General features: G+C 34.0%; 1 protein-coding gene across 1 annotated transcript in view; it reads right to left on the bottom strand.

Annotated features, from left to right (window-relative positions):
- Positions 1–12271, bottom strand: part of LOC129742442 (receptor-type guanylate cyclase Gyc76C-like) — a 297360-nt gene that overhangs the window by 18906 nt on the left and 266183 nt on the right. The gene's annotated exons all lie outside the window — the stretch shown is intronic.

Raw genomic sequence — 12271 nt, 5'->3', positions numbered from 1 at the left:
AAAATCAAAATGAGAACTAGAAAGCTGAATCCAAATACTTGTAATAAAAAAAATTAAATGAAATTTTATAACCGTATTATCTGACTACATCTCGCGACGGATCGTTAAATTTTGACTTATTTTTTTTTCAATCCGTTAAATGAGCATTCATGAATTAAAATGTGTTGGTTTATTTATTCTAAGGCCCGGAAATATTTATCTGTCAAGGGAAATGTGACACGTTTTAGATTTTTAAAACTAGTACTGGACTCCTATGAACGTAAAACATGGATTCAGAAATTTATTGGACCTCTTTAAGTTTGATTTAAAAATCGGTTTTGTCTCTGTTCAGAATTTGATGCTTTGGGGTGACATTGATCAGGCTTCATTCTGACGGTTTTAACACGTTTTCTTGATCATAAAGGATACAAAACCACCTTCATAATATTTAAAAATGCTAGTTTATCAATTAAACCTTGATTTTCAACATTTTACTTTCAAAATATTTATTATTGAAAAAAGAACTATGATGCTGCTTATATTTAGGGGCAAAAATAATTATAATTGCTAAATAGTTTGAGCTTCAAAATACAAATGAAATTATACCTTCACACATTCCCCTAGGCCCTCCCACTATTTCCATTTTTATTTTTTCTTTAAAGTTGACGATTTGATAGGGTTCCTATCCATTTGTCCTTATTTTTTAAATATCGAAAATTTATCATGAAATGACTTTAAAAATAGCACTATAACTGTTATTATACAAAGAAAAAAAGTTGTTCTTTCACATTAAACAACTCGTTTGCTTCTAAAAGCTTTTTGGAATCTTCAGGAGAGCTGTTTGTTTGCGAGCCTTGAAAAAATAGATATTTAAAGATTTTGAAATTAGATTTTTTACTAACAGAAAAAAATTTCAAATACAAACCAAATTTTGCCTATTTGATACTCAATTAATAGGCTTTCAAATGTAGCAAACAGTTTTCAAGAATTCAAACTAAAGACTGAGTTATTGATGATAATGTGGAATAGTTTCTTGTTGGTCCAATTTACCCCGGTGATCAATGTTACCCCGTTTTACGGTACTTGGAATGATAGTTTTATGCGCTTAACAAACAAATGAACCTCTATGACTTTTAACGGATGTTCAAAAAAAAAATTAGGCGTTTTTGTATTCCACGTACAAATTGTGTTAAAAATGGGTGTAATCATTGAAGAAAAGTGTTTTCTACAAATGCCTATGATTTTTTATTACTCAAATTGCTATAATTGCTTCAAAAACTTGATTTTTTAAAACCATATTCAAATCCACAGAACAAAACTGTGTTGCAAATACGCGCCGCTGTGTATTCAAAACGCGCCTAGCAGCCGAACACACTCGAAAGCAGCCGAAGACCGAAAACACACCAATACTTACAGACACTTTGACTGAAAAGAAAACCAAAATAGACTAATCAAAATTTAAAAAAAAAAAATGGAAAAGTGGATTTTTTGGGGTGAATTAACGCTCAAAATATTGTTTTAGACATTTTGTTCATTTTCAATGAAAATTGGCCTTTTCAAAAAATTAATGCTATTTTCAGCCTACTATGATTGGCGCGTTATAACGAGCGCATGGGCCGAGATAGAACATACCCATAAAAAGCATACCTTTGCGAGTTCAGTATGATTTTTTAGCATAAAATCATAGTTTAGATTCTGCTCTATCGATGTGTCAGGAAATATTGTCTTATTCGTTTTTCTCTGCTTGGTGACACCTTATTGAAAGTGTTTCGGAATTTAGATCGAAATGAAGAAAAACCTAAATTGTGAAATTATCACGACTCAGGGGCATTTTAAGGAAAAATTCATACTTTCCATGGCGTATAACAGCATTTAAAACAAATTGGTAATATTTTGCAGGCTTAAAATGTTTCAGAATCATCAAAACAAGGGTGGCGCGTATTAGCCACATGGGGCGTTATATGAACTTTTCCCCTACTCGTTATGAAAATGTACTGATTCAGATGAAAGAAAATCGCTTCCGTTTGCCAATAAAACAACGAAAATCTGTGGCGATGTGAAAAGGATAATGAAACTGAGTTCTTATCAGGATGCAATATATTTTAGCGACCAGCATTATTTGTATTAAGGATAAAATGAAATGCGGCTCTTTCAAACTTGGAAATTTCCTTAATTTGCAATTTTTGGCTCTTCTGACTCAAAAGATTGCCGACCGCTGCCCTAGTAGGAATTAATATAGAATAATGGAGATTTAGAAAAAAAATGAAAAAACTATTTTGATTCGACTTTAACTCAAAGTCAAACAGTTTTTTTACACATTCAATCATAGGTTTCCACTTAAATCTCAAAATACATATGATATCGAATAACCTCAAAAATAATGCAATCAATCGATCAAATTAAGCTGAATTCATGGTAGAAATAATGGAAAATGGATTATTTAACTCCTTCATTTATGAACTTTTTTACAAGAAATACAAGAAAATTGCAATAATTTGTCAAATTCTTGAAACGTGGAATGTCCTATTCCAAGCAAAACAGGCTGGCTAAACATTTAGGAGAAGCTACCCACCGCACGCGGGCGGCGAGAGTATTCTATCCCAAAACCTGATCAAAACGTTAAAATAAAACGTAAAAAATTCAAATTGTTTGGTTTTAGATTGTCAGATTGTTGTTGCAAATTATGATTTAAAGTTTTAGCCATAGGTTCAGTGTATTCATAATGGTATTACTTAAAAATATAAGTTTTGAAAGAAAAAATATTTTACACTCACTCATAAGTAGGGGAAAATGAGGATTCTTGATCCCTAGGGATACTTGATGCCTTTGCTATTTATATCTTGAAACTGGAATGTCTAAAGCCTAGTCCACACTAGGAGACGGTTCGCCTCGAGACGGTCTCAGCGTCTCCCATTTTCTTCGGGAGACACTGAGACCGTCTCAGGTTTCCAACAACAACAACAGACAACAAAGTTCGTCTTATAACAAAAATCGCAGATCATGTTGCCTAGTGTGGACTAGGCTTAAGATCATATATTTTGAAAAATTTGTCAAATACAACAAAATAACAAACTTTATTTCTTCAAAAAATTTATTTTTTTAAATTATTATAGCACTTTGCATGAAAGTCATACAAAATGTAACTTAGTGTGATTTATTTAGTGTGAGGAACTGTATGCTATAATCAAACAAGATCACGATAAGGATCTCAATGGAAGAAAAATTCCTTTAAAGAGATCCATTTCTTTTTTTAATATGATTAACTAAACAAATATTATGCTAGATTTACTTATTAATAGTGAAAAGTACGACAAAAGAAACTATTAAATTTGATTAAAAAAAACTGGTAGTAGATCGACCTTTTCAACGATTAATTTTTTCTTTCAATTTCTCTTACGGTTAAGTTAATATGGTCAAAAAAGATTACGGAACTTCAAGACCAAGTCTTCTATAAAATTCAAAATATCACAATTTTTTTGTCCCACAGAAATGCTTCTAGTCCATCTTCTGGTTCATGTATGGATCTTATTTTTACAGCATATGAACTTGAAATTAAACGCTGACAGAAAATACAAAAGACAGCGATCTGCAATTTTTTTCCAAAAAGATATGATGAAAATAAGAAAAAAGGACGAAGTATCCTCATTCTTGCCTAATGTTACTACAATGTTACATTCTCAATTAGGAAAATGTGAACGAAGTATCTTTTACAAAATCTTTAGTCCTAATATGTTTGATGAGTTAAGGTAAACACTTGTGTTGGATTTGCCGAAAATCAAGAATTGTTACATAAACTTGTAATCGACGAAGAAAAATGAGATATTCTAAGGAGGAAGCTTTAAGGCGTAGAATTTATTTGCCGAATAAATTCTGGCTCATTTAAACACATTCCACGCGCGTGTACAGTAGACTGAGTCGATTTGGGGTCATTTTTGAATTTCTCAAACTCTGGGGTCTTAAAAGCTTCGTTTTGGTCCAAAACTCATCCATGATTTTTTGCAGAATTTTTAAGTAACGTTTACATGAGTAAATTTGAACTTTTATGTCTGTATGGGAATATTGAATATTTTGTACTGAAAAATCAACATCATTTTTGTTTCATCTGTGGAACCGAGCCTGCTAATGGTTTTTGTGCCAATTTATAGAATCTTCAAAGGAAACTTTGTATCTTTTCAGACAAAAAAGTTATTAGCTGTTTAACAAGTGTATGTCTTTTGGTATTGATAAACGATTAATTCAATTGACATCACTGCTGAGTGCCTAGCGAGGTATTGCATGACCATTTTTCATGCAATACATCGCGGGGCACAATCAGTGGTGTCAATTGAATTTATTGATTATGAATTGTGTACTCATTTATTCAAATTTTAGGACGTACGCTATAAAACTGAATAATTTAATTGATATTTCAACAGTGCACGGAACATTTTTATATGTTGATTATCCACCATGGGTGTACGGAATCACCACAGTTTCTGCCTAAGTATGTGTTCACATGCATTCTTAGATTGTTAGATTCGGCAAATTTCTAATGCAAGTTTACTAACAGGTATTTCGGCACCCGTATCTTATTATATAGTCAGTTATAAGAGAAAACACATCTTACTTCTCAGCAACTTTTGGGGTTCGAACCTAAAAGTTTTCTTGTCGAGTCCGGGAATCGAACCCAGTACGCCTAGCATATTAAGACCAGACTTGCGCCAGCTTATCTGCTAGCCCACATCGGCGCTAATATATTTCAACATGGGTGCACGGAATAGTTGCATATTCGCCGTTGTAAATTATATAGAGTGAAATAGTTTTCAACTTGCTTAGGAAAACAAAATATGTTTGAGTCAGATATGATAGGTATTTGAAATGCAATATTGGCCAATTGAAAAAAATATTTAGGAAAAACAAATCTACGAAAAATTTAATAATGGCGATTCATTTATTATTTCACTGTTTTCCGTCGCACGACATAACTTGATGCACATAATTCCTAAAATTCACTCGGTCCATGGTAACCGTGTTTCAATTTCTTGGATGTTAATTCAATTACCATCATATCAGATAAATATACGATTGCAAAAACCTGTTTTTAATAACACGGAGAAAAAAGTATAGTATTTTTAACAATAATTCACTTACATTTATTCATATTTCTGATTGATTCTCGGCTAACTATAAATATCAAACATTCAACTATATATACAATAGACTATCGGTTTGTTTTTTTTGTGTTCAAAAATACATATAATAGATTCAACTTTATTGATATAATTGATTTTGTGCACTCAACTATAAATATCATAGATTCAACTACATATGTATGATTGAATTTCTTCATTCAACCATAAATATGATAGTTTCAACTATAATAGTATGATTGATTCTATTATATATATATAGTTAATTCAACTATACAAAAACAGTCGATTCAATTATATTTATAGTTGTTTCAATTATAGTTTATTATAGAATAAAAAGTTAATTTCATTTGATTTAATTCATATATACAATTAGGAAAAAGGTATTTTCGGAGGTTTTAATTATTTCAGATGACTCAGAACCTTTATTCTAGGTTTCGAAATGAAAGCGAGCAAAAGAATATGAACATTATATATTTTTAAACTTATTTTTCCATTTTTATGTCTAAACAAACTTAAGCCTCTAATTATTATAAATAAAAATAAACGTTATTAAGCAGTACCTGTTTAAACTTTTTCCGCTTTTATGCACCATCAAAAACTGTTTTAGTGACTCAATGCTATGCTTTATGGCTAATATAACAAACTTGTCCGCATTTTCATTCTTAATTCATGCAACGAATCAAGCTCGGAACGTTTTTGGAGCAAAGCTTTTACCACATCCTGAATCAAATCGAACTTCGAAATGACAATCGGCTTCAACAGATTGCAGCTGGACGTTCCAGTGGTAGTGCTAACTGATGGAACGAGCAATAATCCGCAACCGCTAACAGTATTCGTTGATTGTTGAATTTGGAAGTCAGACGATGACGTGTCATATGGTGGCTGGACCGGACCCGGATCTGAAAGCAGCCAGAATGATTTTTTGTTCATTGATAGTTACAAGTAACACTTATTTATAACATTTTGGTTCCCATGATCAAATAGATTAAAGATCTTAAAGAAATATATGGGTTTTAAAATTAATTGAAATAATAGCATTATTAAACTTACCAGCCGGATACAATTAAGCATTTTATTGTTCGCTTTCGTCAGCAGTTTTCGGTAATTTTTTAGGGGCCACTGTTTGGTTAACGGGGTGAGTTGAATTTTACAGCGCTTTCTATCATTCGTCCTACCGCGATTCACCCACTCATGGAGTGGTTTCCACAGGTAGAATTGAGTTTCTTAGCTTTGAAACCGAGCAGCAGCAAAACCCGTTCCTCCTCCGAAGGTTTTGATCACTTTTCGCAAATGTTCCATATTTTGGGTGATATCATATCGACCCTGATTGTCGATTCTTATGTAGCGTTCACTGTTCTTGGCCCCGGGTTCGAGCCGGTCACAATTATCACCGTAATTATTGCACGGTTTGATTTTAACCTCGTACAAAAAAACGTGGACACACGACGCGACGACGGCAAGAGCGAAAATGACGGCAAGAAAAATTGTGTATATGTATAGGTGACACTTCGATAAAAAAAAATAACAATGGCGCCAATTCAATCAAACATAACGATTTTTGATTAAAAGAATACTATAGTATTCAAGTAACACACAATCTATCATAACAATATAGTTTCATTTACTATATTTACGGTTCAATTCCTAGAATCAATTATACATTTGTAGTTGAATCTATCATATTTACAATTGAATCAATTATACCACTACAGTTGCATTTATCATATTTACAGTTGAATCAGCTATACCACTATACACTACATGAATCTATTATATTTATAGTTGAATGCCTAAAATCAAAGATACAATTGTAGTTGAATCTATCATATTGACAATTAAATCAATTATATCACTACAGTTGCATCTATCATATTTACAGTTTAATCAATTTTACCACTACAGTTGAATCTATTATATTTATAGTTGAATGCCTAAAATCAATCATACAATTGTAGTTGATTCTATCATATCTACAGTTGAATCAATTATACCATTACAATTGAATCAATTATACCATTACAATTGAATCTATTATATTCATAGTTGATTGCATAAGGTCAATCAGCAGTTTGTAGTTGAATCTATTGTATTTATAGTTGAATGCATGAAAAAAATCATACAGTTGAATGCATTATATTGATAGTTGATTGCGTAAGTTCAATTAGAAGTTTGTAGTTGAATCTATTATATAAGTAGTTGAATGCGAAAAAATCAACTGCATTTCGATTATTGGTATAAAAAGCTGAAATGGTTGGAACAACTATCGTCTTTTTACTCTGTGAATAAATAAATAAATTTAATATTACCAGGTATAACGTAGCTAGAAATAAAAATCGTTATTTAAATCGTTATGTCTCAACATGAAAGAAATGGTGTTCTGGAACGAACGGGTCACCCTGAACCACCCTAACGAAGAAAATGACCCAGTAGCAACATGGCAATGCTGCGCGCATTAACGGCTGTGATGCGCGCCAAAATCATCGGCTTTTCCTCGGCAACGAAGAGGGTTTTCCGAAGGGTCCAGCCAAAATCACCCCAAGGCTCGATCTCTTTTTCCAACCAACCACCAACGAAGACGGATCACGGCATCATTTACGGAGGCCCGAGCGGCCATAGTCAGAGACCGGAATCGCCAGAGTCAGAAGTCCAGAAAGGTCAAGTTTGTGTCGGAATAAGTCATTGTTTAAATCGTTATACAGTCCACTAAAAGTTTGTAATGTTTGTTTGAATGAGTTAGAATTTTTGATTCTACAAAGAAAAATCTGATACTATCGATTCAAGCCATCAGGGGCGATCCTGAACACATGGTTTCGACTTTGGTTTAGTTAAGATTTGTCAAAATACTTCCAATCCAAGTATAATCAAATATTGGATTAAAACGCGGTGAATCCGTGCACCCATTATGGAAAACCATATACATAACCCAAATTTTCTTTTGAATCTGTAAAAGCCTTCATTTTTTACCTTTAGCATGCAAAAAAGATTATTTTGGATGAATGGCTGTGAATTCGTGCACACATGGTAAATTGCTCTATTTATAGAAAAACTTTACTTTAAAACTTACAATATCACGTATAATTCATAAGCAACATGTTGAAAAACTTTAAAGGGATGGGTGCTAGAAATTGAAAATTGAAGTGAAACCGTGCACCCATATTCAATACCCATAACTATTCAACATTATTTTCTAAAAAGATTTATACAGTGTTTTAATTTTTTGAAAATTATTTGAAATAATCATTTTATGACATGCACGCATTCGTCATCTATTACATTTACATTTATTTGTTTATTTCATCTGACGTTCCAAGTCTACATGAATTATTAATTAACTAAAATAATCTAAGGTATACAATCACAAGTTAAAATCAACAATTTGAATGTGAAAAGCTTCGTAACAGATAAGATTTTTGAATTTGTGATTTGAAAAGCTCCGTGGATATTCGAAAATCGTATAACTCGTAGAACCAGTTGAAGACATTACACATGGCGCGCAATGGTTCTTTTTGCCCGTATTTGGTCCGTTGGAAATTAATCCGAAGAAATTCGGAACTCCTGAAGTTTCGAGAACGTACATTGATTTCGATCTGTCTGAGTAAACCTGGACAGTCGATTTCACCATCGATCAGCTTCTTAACAAAAATAACGCGTAACATCCATCACACGCCTTTCGTAGAATGTTTCCATATCCAGCAGGAGACAACGTTGCTTGTAGTCCGGAAGTTCGTCTGGGTTGTTCCATGGAAGGAATCGGAGGGCATACTTCAAAAACCTTGATTGCACTGCTTCGATTCTTTGAAACCAGTATGTCGTATATGGGCACCATACTATTGAAGCTGTTTCAAGGTGAGATCTTACAAGTGAATAATACAGCGAACGGAGGCAGTAGGGATCCTTAAACTCCTTCGATAGTCTCATTAAGAATCCCAGGTTTCTGTTGGCTTTCGATATAAGGCAGTTTAGATGCTCACGAAAAGTAAGTTTTTCGTCGAGGGTAATTCCAAGATTTTTGAACGAGGATACCCTTTCTAGGTCCGAGTTCAAGATTCTGTATCTCCAGTGAATAACGTTGGTTTTTCGTGCAAATGAAATTACGGCACATTTAGGAACTCTTATTGTCATTTTATTGACTGTGCACCACCGCTCGAATATGTCAATGATGGTCTGTAATGTAGTACAGTCGCTTTCGGATTTGATTTTGTGGTAAATTTTCAGGTCATCTGCATAGCAAAGACGACATTCGTTCGGCATGTTAAACAGTATATCATTGAAAAAGAGCGAGAAAAGTATCGGGCCCAGATTGCTACCTTGGGGCACGCCAGATGGATTGCAGAATTCAGTTGACTCATAAGTTCCTAATTTGACCGAAACTTGTCTGTTCTGGAGATAAGAAGCTAGTCAATTAATGAAAGCTTTTGAAACACCTAATTTTTCAAGCTTTGCCAACAGCAGCTGGTGGTTTACCCGATCAAAAGCAGCCTTCAAATCTGTGTAGATTGTGTCGATTTGAAATCCTTTTTCGGTGTTTTTCAGGCAGTATGATGTAAATTGGGTTAGGTTAGTACAAGTTGACCGCCCAGGAAAGAAGCCATGCTGATCAAAAGAAATGTACGTTTTCATTTGACTCATTATGGTTTGAGTAATAAGTATCTCAAATAACTTTGAACCGGCGCACAAAGATGTTATCCCTCGGTAATTCTGCATATCCTGTTTGTTTCCTTTTTTAAATACTGGAATTATTGTGGATTTTTTCCACAATCGTGGAAACGTAGATGAAGACAGTGAACGATTAAATAGAAGCTCAGAAGGTGCACTAAGTTGTTCGGCACAACGTTTTATTATGATCGATGGTATTCCATCGGGTTCCGTTGAGTATGGCAGTTTTAATTTTTCAATAGCAATATTTATCTCCTTCAAGGAACATTGATTTACCGATAAATTTAAGGCGTTAGCAGGTTCGAATGATAATGCTTGCTTAATGTTTGCTTCATTCACATTTTCAGTGGAAAAAACACTCGAGAAATGTTTTTCAAATAGTTCGCACTGAACGGCAGGAGAGTCACAACTTTCGTCTACCAAAAACATCTTGGCAGGAAGACCGTTTTCTTTTTTCTTCTCGTTGACAAATTTCCAAAACTTTTGAGAATTTTGCTTAAGGTTGGTTTGCATACGCATCGAATATCTCGAAAATATTAGACGGTTGTACTTTCGATATTCGTTATTTGCATACATGAAGGCTGATTTTGAATACACATTCTTGTTTTTACTGTACTGTGTAAGGTAGACTGCCTCAAATTTGTATGGGAAATTCAAAACCTGTAAAATGTTATGCGCTGCAGGCTAAAATTGATCCTAGGCCTAGTACAAGATCTCATGCCAAATTTGGGCCAGATCGGATCACGGGAAGGGGTCGCTCAACGAGCCTGAAGTTTGTATGGGATTTTGAGACATTTTGTTCGGGAGAAACATGAACAACCAGTTTTTCATCAATAACTTTGGTTCCCGTCGATTAAAAATGAGCTAACTTTTTTAAGGATGGTATTCATCACTGTAAATGAGTCGGGGCGGTCGAACATATTAACGCCTCATTAACAGTGATGAATACCACCGTAAAAAAAGTTAGCCCATTTTTGAAGCCTGATAACTTTTTTATCTTAACTCTTATCGTAATGCAGTCTTCGGATGAAATATTTTTCATGATTTAGGCTTTAAGAAAAGCCATTTTTGAAAGAAGTCGGCCGACGGAAACCAAAGTTATTGATGAAAAACTGGTTGTTCATGTTTCTCCCGAACAAAATGTCTCAAAATCCCATACAAACTTCAGGCTCGTTGAGCGACCCCTTCCCGTGATCCGATCTGGCCCAAATTTGGCATGAGATCTTGTACTAGGCCTAGGATTAATTTTAGCCTGCAGCGCATAACTTTTTCAAAAGTCGGGTCATTTGGGGCACTCTAGTGTAAGGGCGCGTGCTCTCTTACGCTTGAGGGTTTTGAGCAGATGATCAGACCAGGGTGGTTTGGGTCGGGCGCGGAGAGGTGGAGTAGTTCGATGAATTAGGTCATTCACAATATCAGTGAATGCGAAGACAGCGTCATCAACGGTAGTAGCATTGGTTAAAACTATACCAAAATGAGGTGGTTCCGTTCACCCATGGTGAAAAATATTTCCATTTTATAACAAAAATATTATGGAATAAATAATTAAATAATATCAAAACAAAAAAGTTCAAAAAATGTGTATTAAAAAATTTCCCCTATACCAGTCATTTTGACCGGTCACGGTCCAAATAGGTATATGCAAATTGCCGGTCCTTCTAGTGTTACAAGACTTTTGGCTGCTTGGGTAAATTGACCTGCCTCTTGCGACAATCCTTCCACACATCTCCACACCTCTTTTTGAGGCCTCCACTGGGATTGTCTTTTACATCATGTTTCTCGTAGTCGTCGGCATCCGTCCAAAGCTATGCACCAAAAATAAAAGTCGGCGACCGACTTAGTCTGCAACTGACACAGATTTTTCACAAAATTGCACTATTTTAACTACTTTTTTTGATAAAAATTCCAGTTTATGCGATAGCCTGTATGTTCTTCCACTTGTTAAGTGCTTTTCGCGTAAAAAATGCATATTTAGTTTTGAAAAAAAAAATTTTTTTGGAAAATATCGTTGAGAAAACGCTTTTCGTAGCTAAATCTTTTTCTTCTTTTTCTACGAAACATATATAATCGGAAGATGGACAATAATGCTGCATAGATTTAGGGGCAAAAAATAATTTTGGCAACTTTTTTTTAAAAGTTAAAAAACAAATGAAATTATACACTCATACAAATCTCTAAGCTCTCCTTCTATCCCTACCTCCTTTCCGACATGGATAGCTTAGTTGTACTACTTATATTTTGCTGAAGTTGTATAGCTTGGTTTCATTAGATTTTTATGAAAAGGTAAGTGGTGGTTCATAACGTTCTACACCAATCGATCATATATTCCGAAGCCGCCTCTTTGATCATTGTAGTTTTCCTTAGTATGACAGAATTTTCACCTAGGGACGTTTTATTTTCTTTTCACACTCTTTAATTTATTTAAGCAAAATCGCATTCCTTCTTTTCGTGAGAGCATGATGTTGTCCACAAAAATTGTTCTGAAAAAAAAACGAAGCATGCAT

This window comes from Uranotaenia lowii, chromosome 2, assembly GCF_029784155.1.
Source record: "Uranotaenia lowii strain MFRU-FL chromosome 2, ASM2978415v1, whole genome shotgun sequence".
Taxonomy (NCBI): domain Eukaryota; kingdom Metazoa; phylum Arthropoda; class Insecta; order Diptera; family Culicidae; genus Uranotaenia; species Uranotaenia lowii.
The sequence above is the reverse complement of the archived record's forward strand: the minus strand, read 5'-3'. Positions and strand labels throughout refer to the sequence as shown.